The sequence below is a fragment of the Capricornis sumatraensis genome, chromosome 2 (assembly GCF_032405125.1).
Source record: "Capricornis sumatraensis isolate serow.1 chromosome 2, serow.2, whole genome shotgun sequence".
In the NCBI taxonomy this organism is placed as follows: Eukaryota; Metazoa; Chordata; class Mammalia; order Artiodactyla; family Bovidae; genus Capricornis; species Capricornis sumatraensis.
The window spans coordinates 57,180,105-57,201,698 of NC_091070.1; the positions used below are offsets into that span (position 1 = coordinate 57,180,105).

At 40.9% G+C, this 21,594-nt stretch overlaps 1 protein-coding gene across 1 annotated transcript in view; it reads left to right on the plus strand.

Annotated features, from left to right (window-relative positions):
* Window positions 1-21,594, plus strand: part of ZNF609 (zinc finger protein 609) — a 195,947-nt gene that overhangs the window by 120,178 nt on the left and 54,175 nt on the right. The gene's annotated exons all lie outside the window — the stretch shown is intronic.

Genomic DNA, 21,594 nt, shown 5'->3' on the forward strand with positions numbered 1-21,594 from the left:
GACATATATTATGATTTCCATTTTAATAATGGGAAAACTGGCTTAAAAAGGTTAAATGACTTGTCTAACATTGCACAACCTATTGTGGAGGATCTGTTTGAACCTAAGTTGACTATCGTCAAAGTCCATTTCTCTTAATCATCTCTTTTTACTTATCTTCACCATTTTCTTCTGTTTGAAGATGTCTTTAAACCCTTATCATGCTCATTCTTAATCTAGAAACTTCCTCTTGTTGTTTAGTTGCTAAGTCATGTCCGACTCTTGCAACCCCATGGACTGTGGCCTGCCAGGCTCCTCTGTCCATGGGATTTCCTAGGCAAGAATACCTGGAGTGAGTTGCCATTTCCTTCTCCAGTGGATCTTCCCAGCCCCGGGGTCAAACCTGTGTCTCTTACATCTCCTGCATCGTCAGGCAGGGTCTTTACCCTGGCACCACCTGGGAAGCCAGTCCACATCTATGTAATTTTTCAGAGATGTCCTTTTATGTGCAGCTGTCTTTTTTACAAGGTTCAGATTATAAATAAAGTAGTTAAGAAAGTTTACATATTGGAAATAGCCCCAGAAACTCGAGGTTTGTTGATTATTATAGATTTGTCAAGAAAAACTTCATAGATAAGTGACTGAAAACTGAGACTGATAGATACTGGTAAAATATTAGATGGTATGGTTGATCCTGTTGGTTATGGTAAGAGCTAAAACATTATCCTAGTTTACTAGAAAGTTGAAGAGCTGCCAGAAGAAGTTGGAGAGAGGAAGAAAAAAACACATACTGCGCTTTGCCCCCAGTTCCTTTATGAACTTTAGTCTTTCCTGTCAAGTACTTGCTGGTTAGAAATACCAACTCCCAACCTATACTCCAGGAAATCTAGCTTTTTAAAGATTCCAAGCTCTCAATGCAGGGGCGCAGAAACAACCCCTGATTAGGGAACTAGATCCACACCCACGTGCCACCTCTAAAGATCCCACATACTGCAGTGAAGATCGAAAGATCCCAAATGTCTCACCTAAGACCTGACTCAGCCAAATAAATAAATGTTGTAAAACAAAATTTTTTGTTTTTTTAATAAAAAAATAAAGAACTCTAGCCTTTTATTGTCCTGGCTTAAGAGACATTCAGACTGCCCAGTATTCAAGCTGTGGGGCCTGAACTATTTGAATATTACCTATGGGCTCCCCTGGTGGCTCAGCTGGTAAAGAATCCGCCTGCAGTGCGGGAGACCTGAGTTTGATCCCTGGGTTGGGAAGATCCCCTGGAGAAGGCTTTCTCTCTCTCTCCATCTCTCTCTGTATATGTGTGTGTGTGACTTTCTCTCTCTCTCTCTCTCTGTGTGAAGGCTTTCTCTATCTCTCTCTATATATATTTGTAACCCAGGAAAGGAATCAGGAATTAGTGTAGACCTGCTTAAGTGAAGGCAAGAGTAGTGGCGATAAATGCCAGTTTACAGGGTTATAGTTTAATGATTTTTTTAAGCTCTAGTGAGCCTGAAAGTTGATGGAATAGTGTGTGTCAAAAGCTATAAAATATTCATACCCTTTTATTCTCTAATCTCATATATAGGATATTAGCCTGTGAAAGTCATAAAATGGGTATAAGAAATGTAGCCATTAAGATACTCTTTTTTAAAATATAAATTTATTTATTTTAATTGGAGGCTAATTACTTTACAATATTGTAAGATACTCTATTGCTGGTGCTGCTGCTAAGTCGCATCAGTCGTGTCCGACTCTGTGCGACCCCATAGACAGCAGCCCACCAGGCTCCTCTGTCCTGGGATTCTCCAGGCAAGAACACTGGAGTGGGTTGCCATTTCCTTCTCCAATGCATGAAAGTGAAAAGTGAAAGTGAAGTCACTCAGTCGTGTCCGATTCTTAGCGACCCCATGGACTGCAGCCTACCAGGCTCCTCTGTCCGTGGGGTTCTCCAGGCAAGAACACTGGAGTGGGGTGCCATTTCCTTCTCCGAAGATACTTATTGTATTAGCCTTGTTTATACAAGTGAAAATTGGGACAACCTAAATATCTACCTGTAGGAAATTGGTCAAATAAATTACTGTTTGTTCAATATATTTGTGTTTGAGCACAAATATTTAAAATTATGTTTTAAATTACTTGATCCAAAAAAGTTTGTGGTATAGTGAAATTCTGATAATCTGGGTTTTTGCAATCTGAAAATGCTATTTGGTCTTCAAGAAAGTTCCCATATTTAAAAATAATTCAGAATATTCTAACAAGGCAACTCTAACTCATTTCTGTAGTATAATTGAGTAGATAAGAAGGACTTATGTTTGCTTTCTGGCCTTATTAGTTTTGTTTGAGGCAGATGCAAAAATTTAATGCTTTTAAGAGCAGGAGAGATTTGAAGGGTTTTATATCTTGAACAGGCATATTAAGGATGAAGCTGACTCTACCTTCTAAAGAAACATGGAATAAGTATTCTATCAACAGCTTATTTTAGAGGAAACAAGTAAATTGATGGTGAACCCCCTCCAGAGACAGGTGACTGGAGAGACACTGTGATTTTCTGTCTTACTAAGATCTCAGGGACTGGGGAAAGGGCTGTTTTCTATGGAAAATGGGTACTGGGCAGACAAAAACTATAGTGTACTATGTACACTATGTACTATGTACACTATGGTTTTAAAAATTAAAACCTGAAAAGGCAAAGACTTGGAGGGAATATGCTCAAATATTTACAAAATATAAAGATTATAATGAGTTCCAGAAGCTGGTCCAATCAGAAGGAGCTTCAGGGGTTTTGTTAAAGTGCTTAGGAGAGAACCTGTCTTTCCACTGAGTTGGAGTTAAGAGTGCTGCTGCAGCTACCCAAGAGAGCCTGTCTGAAAGTGAAGCAGAGTGAAAAAAACACCACCAAGAGAGGGAGGGATAGACTCTAGGCCCCCATGGCATCATGTGAGCCCCTAGATCAGGTCATGCCTAGTTTGAGCTTTTTAAGTATTCTGGTAGCCTCATTTGGACTTTTTAAGTCAGGCTGGCTGTGCTTTTCTGTCACTTGTAACTGAAAAAGTCCTCATACAGTCTCCTTAGAGATTGCAAAGTCCAACTACTTCATTTCATAAGGTCAAAGTTTAGAGAAGTAAAATGGCTTGTCTCAGGTTATACAGCTAAGTAGCAGGAAACTGGGACTAAACCTGGCCTGCTACCTCCAACATAAATCCATTTGTAAGTATGTTTGGAGTAGTCTTTGGTGAGTTTGAGGGTGCCATTTAAGATAAACTAAATCAGCTACATACAGTGTGTCTTTTGAAATGACAGTGACCGTTACTGGCAGAGAACTGGCTCCTGTATTTTTCAAATTATTAGATAAAAGTTCTGTCCATATGCCATAGCATTTCATGACTGATGACTTAGCGACTCAATTATCTGTGAACTTAGTGGATAATATTTGACTAGCTGTTCTCATGTTGCCCATTTGCTGGGCTTCCTTAAGCTCCTAGAATGAGCAGCCTCAAACATTTTTACATAGGCTTGTGTAGTAATTAAATGAAATATGGACCTCAAATGCATGCCAAGCTCTTTCCTGCCTTGGGGGTTTGCATACACTGTTCCCTCTGCCTGTATTGCTCAGTCCTACCCAGTGTCTAGGACAAGACCTACACATAGGGAGTACGCAGTAATTTTTTGTTGAGTGAATGAATTTTAAAGGTATTCAAGGCTTAAAACAATAAAAGCGCTGAGTATTGAGGCCCTTCCCCTAGCCCTGCCCCAAGTACCTTAAACTGCCCACACACCTCCGACTAAACATACGACACGAATCCTGAAGACAGCGGAGACTAAAAGCTGTCCTTAACCACTGTACTGATTATTGTCTCAGGCATTTTTGAGTTAATATTTTATTACCTCTATTCTTCAGCTTGTTCTGCCCTTTTTTTTTTTCTTCTCTGTGACTTCTCACCTACCCACTTGATTGTGACTCAGACTCCTCACACTGAAAGGGAGCATCCGAGAAGTGAGTGGCCCCGAGAGCAGGGGAAGGATGGAGTGACGAGGGCCACCAGCAATCTCTTTCAGAACTCTAATCGCTCTCAGGTCACCGCTTCAAGTCAAGAGTGAGGAGGACTTTGAGTGCCTCTTTTTCTTGCACAGTGCCCTCAACTTGAGTGCTTAGCTGGCAGGCAGGCACCTTTTCCTCCTCAGTTGCTGTCAGAACAACATGAAGGTCAGGCAGAGAAAGACAAATGAGCGCAGCTCAGGGAAGGGAGGTTACCACGGTAACAAGCAGGCCAGACTGCTATTTGGAAACAGGCCTAATCTTTCTCCTCCTCCTCCCTCCTTCTCAGCACAAGAAGATGGGTATTGTTTAGCTGACCTGCATCCTTGGGGTGGGAACCATAATCCTTTTCTGACAGTTCCCAGTGACACTGGAATGAGCTGCTTTGCATTTTAATTTGATAAGCAGCAGCCACAGTTTTCTCAGAAGTACTGGAGACATGGCTTTTTCTGGCCCTATTCCAGGTAGGATTCTGGTTGCCACAGAGAGGGATTTGGGATTGTTGTTTATTTCTCAACAAAGAATTTGCATATTTGCACATGCGTAGAAGATACCACTCAGTTCTTGGCAATTAGAATCAAATGAATACAGGCAGTCATGAGTTACAAATATTCACCTTACGAAGGTCATAGAAATGTTTATGTAATATGGCCCATATCCCAGCTCTTAGGAACAGAGGCCAGTCCTGTGGCCCCTTGTCCCAGTGACCTATGGAATGGAAGTACTGACTTAATGTTGTTACTTTTCTGCTTCCCCCTCCTACTTATGTGCCCCATTATTCTCACTCTTTTCACCTACCTGCCAATTTCCTCGTTAACCTAGGCCCCTTTTCTTATAATAAGCCTCTACATATATAAATATCCCTCCCTTTCCCCTTTCCTTTAAAATAAAAATAGCTTTAAAAAAAACTAGAGTAATAAATTTTCAACGTAATGAAAAAAATCAAATACTGAAAAATAAAAGGCTATGTGCTTAGCTGCTCAGTCATGTCCGACTCTACGACCCCATGGACTGTCACCCACCAGGCTCCTCTGTCCATGGGATTCTCCAGGCAGGAATACTGGAGTGGTTTGTCATGGGATCTTCCCAGCCTAGGGATCGAACCTAGGTCTCTAGCATTGCAGGCAAATTCCTTACTGTATGAGCCACCAGGGAAGTCCAAAAAATATAAAAGAAATGAAACATCATCCAGAATCTCACTACTCAAAGATGATTACAAGAATACTCTTTTAGATCTCAACTTCTGTTTCTCACTTCTGATCTGCATGGTACATAAGAAGCCTATATAGGGACTTCCCTGGTGGTCTAGTGGTTAAGACCTGAGTTTCTATCCTGCATGCCACTCAGGGTGTCCAAAAAAAAAAAAAAATCGTATGCAGTTGCATACAATCAGTTTAACATTAATGGACTACTTTAATACATGCTGTAGTGTAATTTTTTTCTCACTCAAAAATATGCTGTGGATATGTGTCCTTGATACTAGTTATAAATCTGTGCTAAGATGAGCATTCAGATTGTTTCTGGGTTTTTGTTTGTTTGGTTATTAAAAACAACACTGAGGGTTTCCTTGGTGGTCCAGTGATTAAGAATCTGCCTGCTAATGCAGGGGACAGGGGTTTGATCCCTGGTCCAGAAATATTCCACGTGCCCTAGGGCAACTAAGCCTCTGTGCCACAAATAAATGTGCACACCCTGGAGTCCATGCTCCGCAACTAGAGAAGCCACCACAGTGAGAAGCCTGTACACTGCAATGAAGACCGGACAACTTTGAATGAATAAAGTGAACATGTTAAAAGAAATGTTTAAAAAAAAACACTGAAACAGACAGTACATCATACATTTTTGTGCACTTGCCCTTTCAGCGTTTCTACCAATTCATATTCCCATCAGCTAATACTGTGTAAGTGTCTGTTTTTTTTCCATCAGTCAGTTCAGTTCAGTTGCTCAGTTGTGTCCGACTCTTTGCGACGCGATGGACTGCAGCACGCCAGGTTTTCCTGTCCATCACCAACTCCCAGAGCCACTCATGTCCATTGCATCGGTGATGCCATCCAACCATCTCATACTCTGTCGTCCCATTCTCTTCTCGCCTTCAATCTTTTCCAGCATCAGGGTCTTTTCCAATGAGTCAGTTCTTCAAATCAGGTGGCCAGAGTATTGGAGTTTCAACTTCAGCATCACTCCTTCCAACGAATATTCAGGACTGATTTCCTTTAGGATTGACTGGCTGGATCTCCTTGCAGTCCAAAGAACTGTCAAGAGTCTTGTCCAGTACCACAGTTCAAAAGCATCAATTCTTCAGCGCTCAGCTTTATTTTTAGTCCAACTCTCACATCCATACAGGACTACTGGAAAAACCATATATGACCACTGGGGAGAAAAAAAACATTTTTTTCCATACTCTAGCCAAAATGTTCAACTCTTTCATCTACCCCTTCAGATTGTGTACTGCAGACCCACCTCCTCCTCCTAACACACTTCCAGTCTTCTTTTCCTGGAATGCTGGCAATTAAGCAAAGTAAAACTAATCTCAGTCTTTCCCCAGCCTCCCCAAATCAAAACTAAATCCTGTTCCTCCTCTTTTTCCTTTCTTTTTCTTTTAGTAATAGAATACCATCCATTTGAACTTAAGTTCCGAAGACTGGGATTTTGGTCTGTTTTGTTCATCACTTAGAATAGTGCTTGGCATGTGGCAGTTGCTTAGTAAGTATTTGTGGAATGAATAGTCTCCCAACCATAGGAATTAGAAATTCTAATCATACCTGACTCCTTCACTGATTACCTACATGTCTGATACTTCATGAAGTCTTACTTCTTACTGCTTATATACTTACATGCCCTGAACCGTTGCTTACATGCCCTGAATGTCTCTTGAACCCTTCCCCGAGGGTTTGTAGCAGCAAGCATCCATCCAGCTAGGGCCCCTCCTTTTCAATCTTTTTTAGTGTACCTGCTTCTATTAACTTGGCTTTTAAATATACAAATGTGAAATCACTCCTTTGCTTTAATTCCTTAGAAGTCTCTTGATACCTGCAAAGTTAAGTCCAAATTTTACTCTCCCTGTTCTGGTCCCTATTCCAACCAAACCAAACAGCCTGTGGTTCTTTGAGTGTACTAATCGTGTTTGTTCATGCTTGTGTACCTTTGATCAGGCTGTTCCTTCTGCTTGGAGTGTGCTTTCTCTTTTCTTTTCGTTTTTTTAATTTGAAATATAGTTGGTCTGCTTTGTTGTGGTGGTCTCTGGTGTACAGCAGAGTGATTCAGATGTGCATATATATTAATTCTTTTTCATGTTTTTTTCCCATTATGGTTTATTATGGGATATTGAATATAATTCTCTGTGCTGCACAATAGGACCTTGTTGTTTATCCATTCTGCATATAATAGTTTGCATCTGATCGTCCTAAATTCTCGATTCAACCCTCCCTCACCCTCCTCCCCCTTGACCACCACAGGTCTGTTGTGTTTCTGTTTTATAAATAAGTTCATTTCTATAATTTTTTTAGATTATGTACATAAATCATGTCATGTAATACTTGTCTTTCTCTGATTTAGTGTGATAATTTCTAGGTCCATCTATGTTGCTGTAAATGGCACTATTTCATTCTTTTTATGGCTGAGTAATATCCCATTGTATTTATGTATTATATCTTCTTTATCCATTCTGTCAGTGGACATTGAGGTTCCTTCCGTGTCTTGACTAATTGTAAACAGTGCTGCAGTGAATATTGGGGTGCACATATTTTTCAAATTATAGTTTTGTCTAGATATATGATTGCTAGATCATATAGCAACTCTGTTTTTAATTTTTTGAGAAACCTTCATACTGTTCTCCTTAGTGGCTACACCAATTTATATTCTCAACTATAGTGAAGGAGGGTTCCCTTTTCTCCGTACCCTCTCTACGTTTGTTATTTGTAAACTTTTTTATTGATGGCCATCCTGACCAGTGTGAGGTGTTACTGCATTGTAGTTTTGATTTGCATTTCTTTAATAATTAGCAGTGTTGAGCGTCTTTTCATGTGCTTGTTGCCATCTGTATGTCTTCTTTGGAGAAATGCTTATTGTAGGTCTTCTGCCTATTTTTTGATTGGGTTGTTTATTTGTTTCTGTTATTGAATTGTATGAGCTCTTTATATATTTTAGAAGTAAACAGCCCTTGTCATCACATTTGCAAGGGTCTGCAAGTGATACAGTCTGTAGATTGTCTTTTCATTTTGTCTATGGTTTCCTTTGCTGTGCAGATGAAGTATGCTTTCTACGCTTCTCTTTGGAAACTCCTTAGATCCACTCCAGTATGAGGTCTTCCCTATTGCCTCTAGCAGTCACTCCCTGGACAGGGTACTTGCAGCCCTCTGTTCATCTTTGTTATGAAAATTTGTTTATCAGTTTGTTTCTGAATCTAAAATGAAATTTTCCAAGTAAGAATATAAACTTTGTGTTGACTCTACAAATACAGGATATCTGTATTTTTTCTGAGCCTTAATAGTTTTCCATTTTATTACTCTGATGAATGGGTTTGTGAGTGTTACAATAAGGACCATGTTTAATAATGAAGGCAGTAAAAGTCTGTTACCTAGAATATAGTGACTCTTATTTACATTGTTGGGTTTGCCTAACGCTGTACCTTGGTGAGAGATTTTTAAGGACAGAGTTCTTTCCAGTATTGAATGCTCTGTTGGAAGGAATGATGCTAAAGCTGAAACTCCAGTACTTAGGCCACCTCATGCGAAGAGTTGACTCATTGGAAAATGCTTTGATGCTGGGAAGGATTGGGGGCAGGAGGAGAAGGGAACGACCGAGGATGACATGGCTGGATGGCATCACTGACTCGATGGACGTGAATCTGAGTGAACTCCGGAAGTTGGTGATGGATAGGGAGGCTTTGCGTGCTGCGATTCATGGGGTCGCAAAGAGTCGGACACGACTGAGTGACCGAACTGAACTGAACGAAATGCCTTTGTAAGTTATGATGCTTAGAAAATTTAACTTTTCTGTTCCTTGAAAGATGAATCGCCCCTCTCAGTTTCTGTAAGATTTTGTGAGCCCTGTATGCTAAGTATGTTGTACAAAATTGTAAATTTCATAGAGTGTTGTTATGTGGTATTTTCATTTTTGTTGGTCTGTATTAGAGTAGCTGAGCTAATAAATTGTTGAAAAGTGAAATATAGTTTAGCAAGGTTTAACTGCATTATGATAATTTCATTTCCACTTCAAGAGAATATTTGTACTGAAAAATCAGAGCCGTATTATGATGCAACTTGAAGCAAAAAATTGTTGTATAAAACTAAGGATTTGCCAAAACAACTGTACAAATTCAGATCTCAAAGATAGATTAAAGACTCTTGAACAACTTTTGTTCTTTTTACAAAAGATGAGTTTGCTTTACCACATACTAAACAGCAAATACAATCTTTGTTTTCTGACAGAACACCTCAATTTTTGACAGAGTTCAAATGTCTAAATCCAAATTAATCACACTGTAAAATTTTGAAAGAGTTTGCACACGTAGTCAGAGATCCTTTTGTCCAAGGAATCCTGGTAAATCGGAGAGAACCATAAGACTGCAGACAGGCAAATGTCCACATTTTCAAAATGGTAGGCCATCAAATTTAACACTAATCTTCAGTGAAATCCTAGAACAAAACGTTAAACAGATAGTTTGTGAACTATTGAAACTCACTCTTCTTCCTGGTCATGCCAAAGCTGCTTTGGAGTAGCATTGTGTCATGAAAAAGAGCATAAGCTAGGGAGTCGGACATACTTTGGTTCAAATCCTGACCCTGGTACTTGGTAACTGGGTCATTATGGACAAATCAATTACCCTTTGTGGGACTTTATTTTCTCTTCTTTTAAAAAAAATTTTACTTATTTATTTATTTAAAAAAGGATGTTATTAATTTATTTGTTTTTGGCTCTGCTGGGTCTTTGTTGCTGCACGGGCTTTTTTCTAGTTGCAGCAAGTGGAGCCTGCTCTCTGGTTGCAGTGTGTGGGCTTCTCATTGTGGTGGCTTCTCTTCTTGCAGAGCGTCGGCTCTAGGGCACACGGGCTTCAGTAGTTGCGGTATGTGGGCTCAGTAATTGCAGCTCCCAAGCTCTAGAGCACAGTCTCAATAGTTGTGACTCATGGGCTTAGTTGTTCTGCTGCATGTGAGATCTTTCCAGATCAAGGCTAGAACCCTTGTTTCCTGCTTTGGCAGGTGCACTCGTTACCACTGAGCCACTGAGCCACCAGGGAAGCCCAGGCTTTGTTTCTTTTCTATCAAACAAAGCAATCATCTACTTCATAGGGGTATAGGAGATTCACAAGATAACCTATGTAGAACTCATGGTGCAGTTAGGCAACTGCTGATAATCTTTCCTTCACTTGTCCACGCTTCCCTTCACCCAATGTGATTTAACCTTCTGTGCTTCTATTTCTATGATTTGTACTATTTTAAGCTTCTTTGTAGTCCTGTCTTCCTGGATTTAAGCCTCTAAATGTTGATCATCCTTACTTTCTCTCCCCAGCTTTCTTCTTTTTATTTTCTCTTTTCCATCCTCTATCCCTAGGGTATCTCACCCAAGTGAGCTCATGCCCTGACCTTTCTCCTGAGTTCCAGTTCTGTATATCCAGCTATCTACTTAAAGCTCATATGCAAACTTTGACTTGTTTTCTGGTTCTGTCATTCATTGCTATTGTTTTCTTCTGTCTCTTGTCCAGAGAAAATGGCACCAGAAACCTTGAAGTCAGCCCAGATTTTTCTTTACCTCTCTGATACTGAGTCACTCACCAAATCCTATTAATTCTACCTCTAACTCATTCCTTTCTTTCCATGACAGCTACCACTGTCTTAGTTCAAGCCATCATTATATCTTATTTGGTTTACTATAGTTGTTTTCTAAGTGGTATCTTCCCTTTCTGATTAATCTCCCTCAAAGCCAAGGTAACCATTTAGAAAAGCTTACTGGATCATATCTCATTTCACATGCTAGTAAGGTTATGCTCAAAATCCTTCAAGCTAGACTTCATCAGTCCATGAACTGAGAACTTGCAGATGTACAAGCTGGCTTTAGAAAAGGCAGAAAAACCAGAGATCAAATTGCCAACGTTCACTGGATCATAGAGAAAGCAAAGGAATTCCAGAAAAGCAGCTATTCTGCTTCACTGACTAGGCTAAAACTTTTGGCTGTGTGGATCACAACAAACTGTGGAAAATTTTTAAAGACATGGGAATACCAGGCTGCCTTACTTGTCTCCTGAGAAGCCTGTGTGTGGGTCAAGAAGCAACAGAACCTTATATGGAACCAACTGACTGGTTCAAGATTGGGAAAGGAGTACATCAGGCTGTATACTGTCACCCTGCTTATTTAACTTCTGTTCAGGGTACATCATGCAAAATGCCAGGCTGGATGAATCACAAGCCAGAATCAAGATTGCCAGGAGAAATATCAGCAACCTCAGGTATGCAGATGATACCACTCTAATGGCAGAAAGTGAAGAGGAACTGAAGAGCCTCTTGATGAGGGTGAAAGAGGAGAGTGAAAAAGCGGGCTTAAAACTCAACATTCAGAAAACTAAGATCATGGCATCTGGTCCCATCTCTTCATGACAAATAGGTGGGGGAAAAATGGAAACAGTGACAGATTTTATTTTCTTGGGCTTCAAAATCATTGCAGATGGTGACTGCATCCATGAAATTAAAAGACACTTGCTCCTGGGAAAGAAAGGTATGACAAACTTAGGCAGAGTATTAAAAAGCAGAGACATCACTTTGCCGATAAAAGTCTGTATAGTCAAAGCTATGGTTTTTCCAGTAGTCATGTATGGACGTGAGAGTTGGACCATAGAGAAAGCTGAGTGTCGAAGAATTGATGCTTTCAAATTGTAGTGCTCAGGAAGTCTCTTGAGAGTCCCTTGGACTGCAAGATCAAACCAGTTAATCTTAAAGGAAATCTACCCTGAATATTCATTGGAAGGACTGATGCTGAAGCTCCAATACTTTGGCCACCTTATCCTAAGAGCCAGCTCTTTGGAAAAGACCCTGATGGTGGGAAAGACTGAAGGCAAAAGGAGAAAGGGGTGCCAGAGGATGAGATGGTTAGATAGCATCACGACTCAATGGACATGAATTTGAGCAAACTCTGGGAGACCGTGAAGGACAAGGGACCTTGGCATGCTGCATTCCATAGTGTCGCAAAGAGTTGGACACAACTAAGTGACTGAACAGCAACAACAGCATTGGATTGTATCACTTTCATGCTTAGAACTCCACAGTGACTTTCTTTAGCATGACATGTAATTTCCCACCACTTCCACCATTCCCTTCTTGCACTATTGTAGTTCCCTCTCTAACCACATCTTTGGTATTGCATCTAACTAAAATAACCTAATTTTTCTTATTTTCCTTGAACTTGCTCCTAAAACTCAGCTGAAATATCACCTGCTTCTCTCCCAGGTGTACAGAAGTGATTAGCCACTTCTGTGCTTACCTCTTTTTGCATCCTTTATGATATTTCTTTAATTACCTGTTCACATTTGTTTGCCTGTCCAGACCTAGGGACAGAAATCATATTAAGATTAATCACTTGCCATAATATAACGCTTAGATTGTAGTAAGTATTTACCGTTTCTGAACGAAGAGAGGAATCTGGGGAAAAAAAAATAATAATGCCAAATTAAGTTCTAAAACATAGCGCTCTAAACGTTCTTTTCCCAAAAGAGTTCTTGGATGGGTAGATTGGAGTGCCTTGATTTCTTCAAGATATTTGAAAAACCCTTTTATATTCTTGATGACATGTCAGTGAAAGGTGGACAGGATGGTGATACAGTTGGGTGCCTTTATAGTCAGCTGAAGAGCTCTAAATTTAAAGAGTATTGGTCACTGGATGTTCCCTCAGATAAAGCTTTGTGGGTGATACATTGTGGTCAAGACTTTTTCAGTTCTGTTGGAAACCTGGCTCAAGCTAGTTTAAGCAAACAAGGGATTTATAGGTTCTCACTAGTGGAGTTTTTCAGTTTCTGACAGGGGTTCAAATAATGTCACTGGGATTCTACCTTTGCTCATCTCTCTGTTCTACTTTCTCCTAAATTGGCTTTATTCTCAGACAAGCCTTTTTGAAATATTAAGGAAAAATGGCCACTAGCAGCTCCAGGTTTAATTAGTCCTTCCAGCTTAAGGGACCAGAGGAAAAAAGAATCTCTATAACCTATAGAGGGATTCCCTGGTTGCTCAAATGGTAAAGAATCCTCCTGCCAATGCAGGAGACCCAGGTTTGATCCCTGAGTCGGGAAGATTCCTTGGAGAAGGGAAGGGCCCCCCTCTGCAGTATTCTTGCCTAGAGAATTCTATGGACAGAGGAGCCTGGTGGGCTATAGTCCATGGGGTCACAAAGAGCTGGACATGACTAAGCGAGTAACACTTTCACACTTCCATAACTTATGGAGAACCTATCCTATATAGTTAGAACATTTACTGTGTCTTGGGCACTATACACTGTTTACTAAACTTTATATTCAGTTGATTGCTACAGTGACCATCTGAAGTACAGGTATACCTCCATGTTTTTACAGAGCTGAGATTTCATCCAATCTTTTAGGAAAATAAGCATTTAAAGCTTAAAACATTAAAGCTTAAAACCTGCATTTTTGTTCCATGAGAGATAAGGCACAGAACTGTGTGTGTAGTGCACAGGCTCAGCTGTGGGGCTTAGTTGCGCTGCAGCATGTGGGATGATCTTGGACCTGGGATCGAACTCATGTTTCCTACATTGGCAGGCAGATTCTTTACCACTGAGCCACCAGGGAAGCCCCTCAGAGACGTCTTATCCTTAGCAATTTGAGACAGATAGGCACTAGAGAGACTGATTCCCCCCAACCCCCACCCCAGTAAATAAAAGCTCTTTGGGATTCTCAACTTTTTATTAATCTTTTTATTTTGAGATAATTGTAGTTATAATAAACAATTCATAGAGATGTTGTGTAACTTTTACCTAGTTTTCCCCAATGGTAACTCCTTGCAAAACTATAGAACCAGGCCACAACAGGGATGTTGACATGCTGCGATCCACCAATCATGTTCAAATTTTCCCCATCTTACTTGTACTCATGTCGTGTGTGAGTGTGTTTAGTTCTGTGCAGTGTCATCACATGTCTAGTCAGGGTATCTACCAGACAGTCAAGAACTAAAATCTTTCAGTTTTAATGTCTAACACAGTAAATATCCATAGATATAGCCAACATAGATAAAAAGCTGTGTAAGTGGGTGAAGTGAAAGTGAAGTCGCTCAGTCGTGCCCGACTCTTTGCGACCCCGTGGACTGTAGCCCACCAGGCTCCGCCATCCGTGGGATTCCCCAGGCAAGAATACTGGAGTGGGTTGCCATTCCCTTCTCCAGGGGATCTTCCCGACCCAGGGATCGAACCCAGGTCTCCCGCATTGCAGGCAGACGCTTTAACCTCTGAGCCACCAGGGAAGCAAGGTTCTCAATTTTAAAATCTGTATTTTAAAAGTTTCCTAAGACCAGAAGTTTAGGAACAGCTGGCTTAAAGCAGGGAGAGTCCTTCCCATTTCACCTTCCCAAGCTACTGCAGAGCACAGTGTGGTTTGTGATGTCTCAGTTAAAATGCTCATAGGACTGTCAATGCAAATAATTAGGTTCTTTAGTACAATTTGTCCATCCATATTAGAGGATAAGTTGAGACTCTTCTTTGACATCTGTGATTCTGAATGATTCAGAGAAAGGTTTAGCGTTCTGTTGTGTTTACTTAAGCAGGAAGAGAATGGAGTAGAAAAGACACATTCCAGCCGTGACTTTTTAGGAAATGAGTAGGTAAAAGGAGGTAAGAAGTGTGTTCAGGAAGGGAAGTAGTTGTAGCCAAAGGATGAATTTTTATACAATCCTTTATTCTTGAGAGCCAATTCTAGTGCTTCCTTTGGAACATTATAGGAATGGGAGGGGAGGGATCATCAACCTTCCTTGGGAAAAAAACTGTAGTCAAGTTTCAGAGGTAGTTCTTGGGTCCCTGTGGTAACTCATCACAGGGCATAGCTGTGCTGAAGGAAAATAGGTGAATTCAAGCAGGCAGGAGATTGCAGAGTGAGAAGACTTGGAAGACCAAAAGAGACGCTGCATTCAGCAAAAGCCTTTGCCACTGCATTGGACACTGCCATAGGATTTGGGTTGTGCATTGGTTTTGCTTATAAGATTTTTTTTTTTCCTTTGTTCAATTCCCAGCATAATTTATTCAGTCCCACACATTGGGAGTTTTAGAAAGGCTTGAATATTAGGATCGTTTGACCTGATATCTTCTCTTCAGAAGAGGTCTTTAGGGTCTGAGCCTGAGATTCTGTCTATAGGGATCATCACAGGAGAATTCCCTTATGGCTAATCTGTAGTCTTCAAATTATGTGTTGACTGCACTTACATTTTCTAGCACACATTGGAACAGCCTTCACTGCTGACCTTGACCAGGTGCTGACTGGTTAAAATTGAATGAGAAAGTCTTCTGTGAATAATAGAATATGTAGCTTCTAAGAGCTATTTGATGTTTGGCTATGATGACAACTACCACAGCTTTTGCTCTTTTTTCACCTTGTCTTGTGCTTCAGAATATTCTGAAGTTAACCAGAGTTAGAAAAAAATTCTTCAAAGCAGCCCACGTGAAATCTGGAAGTTCAGGAAACCAGCAAACCTCTTTCTCCCCACTCTGCCTTCCTTTCCCCTCCCCTTCCCTCCTCTCCCCTTCCTTCCTTCTTTTCTCTCTTCCTTCCTCCCTCCCTCCCTTCCTTCTTTCCTTTACTTAGAGAGATACTTGGAAAGATACTTAATGTTTGAAAGGGGCTATTTTCTCCTTCACTAATAGTTAAACCTTAAGCTGTTTTGGGATTTACAAGAAATGTTCTGTTGCGTCCTGAGAAGAGCTTCGTGGAGAGGAAGAATCTGGACTTCTGCCTTCATCTTAAGTTATTCCATGATTTCCACCACCAGCCTCTAGCAATAAGAATCTTTCAGAACAAGAAGAAAAAATCCTAAATTTTTAAAAATACTTATGTATTTGGCCATGTCAGGTCTTAGCTGCAGCACGTGGGATCTTTGTTATGTTGTGCAGGATCTTTTGTTGTGGAGCACAGACTCTAGTTGTGGTGCGTGGGCTCTGGAGTGTGTGGGCTTAGTTGCTTGAGGCATGTGATATCTTGGTTCCCCAACCAGGGATTGAACCAGCATCTGCTGCATTGCAAGGCAAATTCCTAATCACTGGACCACCAGGGAAACCCTCTAAATTTTTTAGAAATACATGTGTTTATTTATTTATCTTCGGCTGCACTGGGTCTTCGGTGCTTTGCACAGGCTTTCTCAGTTGTGGCGAGCAGGGGCTGCAGTGGCTTCTCTTGTTGCAGAGCACAGGCTTCGGGGCACATGGGCTTCAGTAGTCTCAGCACATAGGCTCAGTAGTGGCAACTTGTGGTCCCTAGAGCGTGCAGGCTTCGGTAGTTGTGGCCATGGGCTTAGTTGCTCCACTGTATTTGGAATATTCCTGGACCAGGGATCAAACCCTGTTGCCCTGCTTTGGCAGAAGGATTCGTATCCACTAGGCCATCAGCGAAGTTCCAGCCCTAAATTTAAAAAAAAACAACAACAAAAAAAGTACAGTGAACTTATTTTATCTCAAATTGCCAATCAATAGAAGGCAATTCAAATAATTTGAGAATTTTTCCCCCTGTGTTTTAATTTGTTGTTGTTGTTGTTGTTCAGTCACCAAGTCATGTCCAACTCTTTGCAGCCCCATGGACTGCAGCACACCATCTCCCCTGTCCTTCACTATCTCCAGGAGTTTGCTCAAACTCATGTCTGTTGATTCACTGATGCCATCCAACCATCTCATCCTCTGTCATACCCTTCTGCTGCCCTCAATCTTTCCTAGCATCAGTCTTTTTCGATGAGTTGGCTCTTTGCAGGTGCCAAAAAAAGTATTGGATCTTCAGCTTCAGCATCAGTCCTTCCAATGAATATTTAACTTGAGAGAAATATAAATAACACAATAACCTGATAAATGGGATTTTTTTAATTACCTGTTTTTTTTTAGTAATGTGTGTTAGTCACTCAGTCATGCCTGACTGTTTGTGACCCTTGGACTGAGGCCCGCCAGGCTCCTCTGTCCTTGAAATTCTCCAGGAAGAATACTGGAGTGGGTAGCCATTCCCTTCTCCAGGGAATCTTCCCAACCCAAGGATTGAACCCAAGACTCCAGCATTACAGGCAGATCCTTTACCATCTGAGCCACCAAGATGGCCTTATGAGCAAATTGAGTTTGCTCTACTGTATCAGGGTGCTGCTGCTGCTGCTACTGCTGCTGCTGCGTCATTTCAGTCGTGTCCGACTCTGTGTGACCTCATAGACGGCAGCCCACCAGGCTCCCCCGTCCCTGGGATTCTCCAGGCAAGAACAATGGAGTGGGTTGCTATTTCCTTCTACAGTTCATGAAAGTGAAAAGTGAAAGGGAAGTCGCTCAGTCACATTTGTCCATGAATCAAGAACATACATTACTATTAGTATTACTAATGCCGAGTCACTATAAAATCTTGAAGAACCTTTGGAATTATTGAAGAAAGAGGACTTATTTTATTAATGTGTGTGTGTGTGCACGTGTGCCGAGTTGTGGCCAACTCTTTGCAACCCCATGGACTCTATGTATATGTAGCCTACCAGGTTCCTCTGTCCATTGAATTTTCCAGTCAAGAATACTGAAGTGGGCTTCCATTCCTACTCCAGGGATCTTATTAATATAGTATTTAGTATATTTGATGTCATTCTACTATCTGCACAATCTTTTCTGATTAATCTAAACACTCATCTAGCCATCATCCCCAATAATCTTTCATTCTTAGATAAAAGGGAGTTTCTTAGAGCCACTGAAGTTATCAGTAGAACCAGCTTCCTTTCTGCCTTTTGAGTGTGAAGGTAATGCTATCAGACTCATATTTGTGAAGGATAGAGTCTGTCCCAAATACTTTTTCACTTCATTTTCTGCCCCTAAAATTATGCTGCCGCCTTTTCCTCCATTAGTGCCTCTCAAGTGTGGGAGGCAGCTCAAGTCAGTATATAATCATTTCTTGCAGGGCGATTAATGGCTCTGGACTTTCTTTATTCTCCCAGTCCTCATTTCTGTGTCACCTGCCTGTCAGCACTCAGATCCCTAATAGGTGCTATTAGGCTAATATCTAAAGGTGAATTGAAGTATCATTAAAAGATAAAGGACATGAAATATTAGGAAGCTTCCGAGATCTCCATCTTTACATTTCCTGTCTCTTCTCAGGTTTCTCTTTTGTTGTGTTGTTTACCATCCCATGTCAGCGAGCCCCTGGAGCCACGGTGGCGCTTCTTAGCATTTCAGAATCTGATTGGCCAGCTTTTATTGTTGTCATAGTTGTGAAGGTATTCCGTGACCCTAACTTTTGCTATTTTTGTTCCTTATTTTTTCTACTGGCATCAGTCTTTTGACAATCCCTTCTTTTTGCATCCTAGGTATACAGGAAAGATGGCCAAATGAGTCCTTTTTTTATTTTTATCCTCTCCTAGAGAGTGATAAATGAAGCTATATTTGTTCCAATGAATAGTAGAATTTGAAATCCCACAAAGTCACCTAGCTTATTAGATGAATATCACAGAGCTGCTTATTATGCGCTATGGCTTAATGTAGATTATAGATGTGACCAAACCGTAATTAGCAGAGCTAGAGCTGTAATTAAACATTATTGTGCTGCTCTATGATTTCTCCTTAGATTTCTGTTGCAAAGTAGAAGGAAATTGAACAGTAGTTCCAAATCCGAAGGTGCATTTTCTCCCTTCTCCTCATTCCCTAAAGTCCCGTTTAACTAATCAAATAGTTAAGTAAAGTCATCCTCACACAAACAGATGCTGAGCTCTACTTAGTAACTTACTAATAACTTCGATTATTAGGAGTAGTTTGACATGCACACACACATTAATCAGCTCCTCATATATTAATTCTGTATTCTTAGTGATCAGTCCAGCTAAGTTTCTTCTCTTCAGATATTTAGGGTTTAATTTAACAAGTTGCTTGAATACAACAGTGGTGTTTTGTGCTTATATCATAGATGTTGTTTTCTGAATCTGTCAGTATAGAATTGGGAGCTTATCTTTGTCCAGAATGTCAGCAGCTTATCTTTTCCCTGGCCTCCCAGCAGTACTGAATAAATTAACAGGAAATGAAACCACTTCTAGAAAAGAGCTCACTTGATGGCAGAGAGTGTGTAGGTGACTCCCTGGGGACTTCCTTCCTTCTCTGATTTGGATTGCTGCCTCAGCGATGGGACAGGTTGGCAATAGCTCTTGCTCAAGCCAGGCAGTCAGAAAGTTCACAGGAGTGACCTAGAAGGTTTAGGCCGGTTTCTTGGTTCAAGAAAGAGGACTTTGCAGGAATTTCTCTTGCTAGTAGAAGAAAGGTATAGAAAAGGGGACAAATTCTAAGCAAAGGAAATGCACATATTAACTAACTCTGAAGTTACTTCTATCTCAGTTCTTCCCCAAGAGAAAAACCCAAGAAACAGGGGTGAGGCCAAGAGTAAAGATGGTCTGAATACTCTCTCATTTCCCTTCCTGATAATTCTCATGGGTGAAACCTCTAGGAAACTTTCTTTCCAAAGAGTTAATGAACCACCATCTAAAAGCATTCCTGAGAGGGCTTAATGATTAGACCCAGAGTCTAGCACTACACAGGAGTAGGAAATCCAGTTTATTTTACCTTCAAATCTGTGCTTAGAAATTTTAAAGAGGTTTTCAGGGATCTAACACATCCCAAGAAGTTTGTCAAACTGAATTAGAAATGCCTGATTTTCAGGAGTACAAAAGAGCAAAAATACCTCTTGACATTTATCATTATGCAGAAGATTCACTGGACAGGCTTCCACTTTCATTTAATGAAAAGGGTGGAGTTAGGAAAGTACAGGGTGGATGTGTGTAACCACAAACAGATAAGGATAATGTTTTGGCAGCTATTCGGGGACCAGAATTAATCAGAACCAGGGTTTTAGCATTCTGTGGACTCTGATAGTGATGATCTGCAAATACCAGTTGATTTTTAAGCAAAGAAGTCAGAGCTACTTATAGAGAATGGATTCAATCCCCAGACCTCGGCTTCCAGGGTAGTGTTTGAGGCCAGGAAGATGTTTGTGCATGCATGTTTGTGTTTAAAATGAGGGAGACGGATTATAGGTGGAGTGGTGGTCATGCAGTAAACTATTTCAGGACCAGAGTCCTGTCGCAGAACTGCAGCAGCTTTGGTAATGGGTGCATGGGCGCCTCACTCTGAATGTGGGCCTGCTGAAGGAGTATAGTCAGCCTGGTCTTTCACAAGGGAAAGAGTGTCCCAATCCTTGGCTCCTTCCTCTTTTTTAGGTCTTCTGATTGGTATCATACATCATCTTTAGGAAGGATCAGTCAGCGTGTGCTGAGTGCCTTTGCATGTGCCAGACACTGTGTAGTTAGGATGTGGGCACTATTAACTCAGAATTGGTACTTTGTCAACCTGATAAATGCTAGGCTTTAAAGAATTAAGGGATTATTGCTCTTTGATACAACTTTTAACTCTAGATGTGTTAATTTCTTCTTGGAATCTAGGTAAAATTGCATTCTTGTGAGAGGGTCTAGTTTTGGTGGTAGAGATTGCTGGTTCTTTTGGGGTGGGGGTTGTGCTGGGTCTTCGCTGCCACATGCAGGCTTTCTCTAGTTGCAGGGAGCAGGGGTTACTCTCTAGTTGTTGTTCATCAACGTCTCATTGCGGTAGCTTCTCTTGTTGCAAAACATGGGCTCTAGGGTGCCCAGTTTCAGTAGCTGGGGTACACGGGCTTAGTTGCCTCACAACATGTGGGATTTTCCAGGACCAGGGATCGAACCCATGTTCCCTGGATTGGCAAGCAGACTCTTAACTACTGGACCACCAGGGAAGTCCCAGATTGCTGGTTCTTGTGTTTGACTGTTCTTACGTGTGTGTGTGTGTGTATTCAGCTTCATGTGCAGACTGCTGTGGATTGGCTTCTGGGTAGTAACAGTACCTCCTGTTTCTTCTCTGTACATTTGATGTTAGATTCACACTCTGAAATGTGAATTGTCATTAACCTATCATTATTGTTATCACTGTCATTAACCTATTGCTGTTATAATCTCTATGGGTTAGAAACCCCCATCAGCCCTCCTGTAACTTTTAAGTACGTTTCCTTCTACCCAAAGATGAAGTGAAGCTCCAGTCTTCCTGGAGTGGCATTCCTAGGATCTGGATATTTCTCCCTCTCTTTATCCCCATGTGTATTCTTGGGTTTTATACCTGATTAATGTATTATTTGTTGAATGATAGGTTGCAGAGAGGCAGAGTGGCAGCAGTAGAACATGCCTCAGAAGCTGAGCCTTTCTTTCTCATCAGTCTGTGTGCTCTCTTCTCTTGCTGTTGAAGTCTGGCCCTGATTCTCTTTCAGCAGATTTTTTAAAGAGACAATTTTTTTAATACACTTTTAGCCAAGCACAGTTTATGAGGAGGGCCGTTAATAAGAAATAAGACTTCTCCTAGCCCAGGGTGCACTCATCTAAACC